This window comes from Corvus brachyrhynchos, unplaced genomic scaffold (genome assembly GCF_000691975.1).
Source record: "Corvus brachyrhynchos isolate BGI_N302 unplaced genomic scaffold, ASM69197v1 scaffold46, whole genome shotgun sequence".
In the NCBI taxonomy this organism is placed as follows: domain Eukaryota; kingdom Metazoa; phylum Chordata; class Aves; order Passeriformes; family Corvidae; genus Corvus; species Corvus brachyrhynchos.
In genome coordinates, this window is record NW_008238838.1 from 334,019 (window position 1) to 340,058 (window position 6,040).

Genomic DNA, 6,040 nt, shown 5'->3' on the forward strand with positions numbered 1-6,040 from the left:
GCTGGCAATTCAGCAGGAGCTGTGGGCACTGACCCCAACAGATCACACCCTGGCCAGCCCCGCTGCCTGGATTCCCCAGCTCAGGGGATGTTTTAAGGCACCTGTATTCACACCTTGCCCAATCCTCCCCTTTGTGATGGGTCAGCACCCTGAAGAGCTGCTACTTACCCATGTCAGTGATCATTTCCTAGAGACAGACTTTAACTTTAATGATGTCAGTCGCTTTTGCTTGGCACAGGATTCACAGAGCTCATTTTGTGTTTTCCTCCTTCCTCTCTGAGGCACTGCAGAACCTTCACAAAAACGCCCCCGGTCAGTGGGCTCATCTCTGGGATGGAGACAAGTACTGAACTTCCAGGTATGGAAACAAGCCTTAAAAGGCACTTTGTGCTCCTTCATGGGAAGCAACATGAGGACAAAAGTCTGTCTCTTCCTCCTCTCTCACCAGTAAATAAGTTTATTCCTCAATATAAGAAAGAGTAAGTGTGGCAAGAAGGAGCAAAGGGAAGAGAGAGCTCTCTGAAATGAGTAAAGGGATTCCAGTAATTGAACAGCTCATATTTTGACACCCTGAGTTATTAAATTTTGAGAACCGATGAAATATCTCTCTAGACATAGCACTGCAGCCTGAGTGCCAGGATAAATACCAGAGCTTAGGCAGCCTGATTTTCCACAGATACACTGTCCACAGGCTCAGGCAAGCCTACAGTTGCTGCTGATGGAGAAAATCTTTAGGAAAAAGCCTCAAAAGGAGAAGGTGGCTCTGAAGGCAATGGATGCTGTTCAATAACCTTGGCTAAATTATTAAATTAGAGCCTGTACCTCAATATTCCTGCAAACCCTTCAGTTTCCTATGGATTTTACTGAAAGCTCAGGAACCTCCTCCCACACCATCCCCTCCTCCAGTTTCTCCAACCTGCTGCATTTCCAGCTCTTTTCTGTTCCAACGGCAACTGATGGGAACTACTCCCACAAGCCAAATTTGGCACAGTGCATCACTACCTAAGTATATACTTGGCTTTTCACTTGCAACCTGAAATGCGCCATGGATCCAACTAGACTGCAAATTTAATATTTCACAATGAAACTAAATTATTTTTACCCTCCAAATAGCTGGGAGCATTGCTGTTAATAACTAATAATCATCCCTTGCACATACGTAGCATCTCTCATTCAAAGGTCTCAAAGCACTTAATAAGCAACAATTAATTAACCCTGTAACATCTCCCTGCTGTAATAAAATCATCTATATAAGGAAAAATTGCACCATGGGTGATTCTGGTTCCAGTAATTTCATCAAAATGCAGCAGACATGTCACAGCTGTTGTAGTGCAATGCAACAAATGGTGGCAGCCTGAGAAAGAGCCTAAAAAGTTCTGTATGAGGCCCTGGAGAGGGATTAAGGAAAGGAGAACGTATATAGGTAACTCGTAATATTACAGGGCAGCGTGGTTTAATACTCCTCTTTTATAGATCCATTAATCACCAGTATAATTCTGTTCATCATGTTCACATTAGGTTAAAAGTACCCTGCAGAATCCTCCCAGGAGCCTTGATCTCCAACTCCCACAGAAACAATCGAGTCAAGGCTTCCAGCCTCTGAAACAAAGTTTATGGATCAGTTGGACAGGATTGCCTGAAGAAGGCAAATAAGTTTGTGTGTCCAGCTGATGCTTAGAACACTTTTGAGACTTTCAGGCTAAAAAAAGAAGAGCAGTAAGTGCTAATATCTCAGACTCCAGGGTATTACATTTGCACTCAGGGAATAACAGCCATTGTCTCACAGCCCCTTAATATCTAAATGTTTATGGCATACTCTCAAAAGGCCAGTTTGGGAATAATTTGTGTTTCACTATCAGTTTGGATGAAGCTGTCTCTCATCTCTTCTTTTTCAGTGCTGCATTAGCTTCTTTCCTACCCTTTTGTACCTCCCTTTCAGTAATAGCTGTCCTATCTTCACGTACAATTATGATATTTTAGTCCAAGACAAAGTAAAATGGAATTTGTTCCTTTAGAGAGCTTTCCTCTGCACACAATGCCTTAAGGCATCTGCCTAGATTTATGTAATCTGACAGCTTAAAGACAGAACAATAATAATAATGATGATGGCAAGACTTGCCCTTTTTTCCCAGCAGCTCTCAAAGCAATGCAGTGCTCTTCATCAATAATTAAGTCTTACACCATTGCCAGTGTTTTTGTAAATGTGAAATCTTAAGCACACAGTGTTTAAAAGGACTTAGGGGTGTCACAGGAGTTAGTAATGCATTTAGACAGAGTCCAAATACCCAGACAATTGTGGCAAGGCCTAATTTCTCCTTATTCCTCTCCACAAGGTAATTAAATGTGTTTCTAGTGTGCTGATTTATAAGAAGCAGCTGTACTTCATACCCTGCTGCTCTCCTTTTCCTTCCAGACCATCAGACTGGGTCAATCCCCAACACTGAACTCCAAGGCAGTGTTTGAAATGCTAAACCTTGCAATGTCATACCTGAGGTTTCACATGGTGCTGGACCACAGACTGCTGAGACTGAGTTACCTGCTATTGTCAGGCAAAAATCACACAGCAATAAGGGGCTAAAATCTTACCAGGTGTAGCATTTTATTGAAGGCAGAAACTCCAGACCAACTTAAACCAGTCAAAGCTGTGGTAGCAAGACTCGAAGGAAACTGTTAGCATGCATAAAACCATCAAGATCTGGAGTTTCATCATGATAAAAAGAGAAATATTTTGCTTCAATGTTTATGGCAAACTTCAGAAGAGACCCAAAACAAGACTGGGGTGAGATTTTCCCCACACATTCACTTTATTGCCTAAACAAAGGAGAATCAGGTTATTTCCATCAAAGCTCCATCTTGTGCTGTACAAAGAGCAGAGTTCTGGCAGAGCTTGGAAATTAAAGGCAGCACTGCCAGAGTGACAGTGTGGCAGCCAGTCAGCAATGAAAGTGTTAACCTAAGTCTGGGCTTGTATTGCCCCAAATCACTGCAAAAGCAGCAGGAAATAATCAACTTCTCAGCTCAGAAGGCTGAGGATGCCCCAGCTGTAACTTCAGCTGTGGAGGCAACCACCCCTTGAAACTTTCAGCTTGTTTCATACCCCAATTCCTCCTGAATAGGAAATTAATGAGTGGCATAAAAGGCGCTGCTAATTAAAAGCTTCTAAGATGCCAAACCTTCTCCATGCTTGGGCTCAAGTCAGCAGTTCGCAGGGCTTGGTTCAGGCTGCACACCAGCCCACAGCCCCTGGCAGCAGCAGTCAGATATTTGGGAAGATGTTCAGCCAGTATTTAACCCACTGCTAAGAGAAATCCACATCTTGTTTAAATTTCTCAGTTTGCTCCTGCTAGGAAACATTTGACATGACAGAGCTCTGTCAAACAGCTCAGAGGTTGTGGTTTCTGTCTAGAGGACCCAAGCCAGTGTTATAAACACACAAGGAGCACTCCAGCTTGGTGAAATCAAAGGAAATGTAGTTATTCTACTGCAACAAAAGTAGTGCTGTGCAGAAACAGGCCCCAAATTCTCAGGTCCCAGCAGAATTCCTACCACACAGGGCCTGTCTTACAAAAGGCTGGGTGTTTCTTGCAAATTAAGAGGCACTGCCTATGTTTGCCATTAAGGCCTGTTTGGTACATCAAAAAAACCCCCAAAAAAACAAAAAAACCCAACCAAAAAACCATGCTGGAGGAGGAGAACGTTCTGTTTTACAGAGCTTTCAGTATTCATTTCTGCCTTGATACAAATGAGGCAAGCAAATCTCATCCAAATGGAAATCCATTTCCTTGCTGTTATGGTACACAGGACAGAGAAGCTCATCAAAACTAGGAAAAAAAAGGGAGAAAAGGAGATCAATTCACAGCATGTCAGTCACATCTCCCAGGCTCCTAGTTGCCGAAAAATTAAGCAACAGAATCTACTTGTAATTGCCAAGTTCCTAACGTCCTCAGATGAAATAACTTCACCCTTACAAATTGCCTTCACATGAAACCTTTGAGACGAGAATCTCCGTATTTCATGTAGAGCGCCTGATGCTGTAGCAGTGGCTGAGAGCTGTCAGCAAGCAGTGCCACTGCCCCAGCTGCATCCTTCACCTACACACCTAACTGGGAATTCCAGCTTCAAAAATGAGAAATCTCAAAGAACTCAAGCAAGGAAGGTGGGTGACCGTTCTGAAGTGTGTTCTCATGACAGTTAATAAAGGTTTCTTCAGTCCTCTATGGCTGGCTGTAGAGAAGACCAGATATTAAATTAACCACAAAGCACGGGACATCCTCCTCTCATTTTGCTCCAAATCTGTGCACAGGATGGAGAACTTGCTTTTCAAGGAATGCTCTTGTTTAAATGGCTTGATAAATTGGATTCCTTTGATGCTGTTTGCTCTTGCCTTCCCTAATCTCTCCTAATCATAATGATTTTTTTTGTCTGCAATGCATCTGACCTACTTCCACATTCCCCCCATCCTGCTGTTCTTTTCTATCTATATTCTCTGTGAAGTATCTGTATTTTTCTGCCTTTTCCATTAAATTTATTCCAAAAAAATTAGGATCCTCGGGCAAATGAGGAGAGGTTTTGATTCTCAGCAGCCAGTGAACGCTGGAAACCACATGCTCAGATTTTTTCCCTTTAACCAGTCCAGGCATCAACCTTTATCAGTCCCAAGACACCGTGAGTCTACAAGGAATTTGTTGAACTATTTGAACCACAGGACTCTGACAGAGAGCTACAAAATGCAAACAGATGCAATTTTTAATCGCTCCAGCAAAAAATGAATTTGGCAATTAAAGAAGTAACTTTGACACAGGAACAGAAGGAAAATAACTGGCTTTAAACAGTGGCAGGTGCATCACTTCAGATAAATTATACACCATCCATCCCGAATGCTGCCTGAAGCAGAAGGATAGCCCAGGGATTAGGGTTTTAATAGAGAATTTAGAATTAGGGATTACAGTCCCTGCTCCACTCCAGCCAGCCTCTGCAGCTTTGGCCATTTACAAAACCGTGTTAACGAATTTCCTCCTCTCTCAGCAATATTAAAAGACCAGAAACGCCAAATATTTTCAGGCTGTTAAAGCCAAATACAACCTAAAGTAAATAATTTTTGGATGGGATCTGCTGTAATTTTGCACAGACCTAAAGAGGCCCTGACCTGAGCAGGGAAACACTTCACCTCGTGTGAATTCTGGTATAATCCAGGAGAGAAGAGCAAAGCCCATTTACACCCCCATCTCAGCAGTCAGATTAGTTTCCACTGGATCCCAGAATGGTTTGGGTTGCAAAGGACCTTAAAGCTCACCCAGTTCCACCCCCTGCCATGGGCAGGAACACCTTCCACTAGACCACTAGACCAGGTTGTTCCAAGCCCCGTGCAACCTGGCCTTGAGAGTTACCTCTCTTTGTGTGTGTGTGTGTGCGCGCGTGTCTTTTTGTACTTGTTTGTAGTTTGGGCTTTTTGGGGTTTTTTTTGTCTGAGACTGAGACAGTGGTGCAACATCTGCCATAAAGCCAAGGAAAGAGCAGCTGGTTGAATGCAAACCACTTCCAGGACAGGTAGGTGCTGATGAGGACCTAAGTGCCACAGTGCAACTGAAAACAGCATTTTAGCCCAAATGTCAGTATGTGAGGTTATCCCTCTTTGACACAGAATGTAGCAATAAAATAGAAGAGGGACTCAGTCTGAAGAAATCTGTGACAAAATCACACTGAAGACCTCGGGACAGTTATTATTTCTGTTCAGACCTTAATTATTTTCCATTTTTTCCACCTCCACTCTTCCCTAGAGATCAGGAGAGGTAATAGAAAAGCAGCTTTTACATCAAGAAAGTAATTTCTTTCCTTCTTTCTGGCAAACTTCACTAGGAAACCATTCGCAGAGGTCTTGCCTCCAGATTCAAATTTGAGAGCCAGCCCTGCTGCAGACACTGCACCCTTCTATGCCAGTGATGCCCCAGTTTTCACTCCATGTTTTGAGTGTCTTGTGATCAAGTAAGTAAGTTTTCTGTCTGCCCTGGGAACATGGCTATCTGGACATACTTGTCTTTTG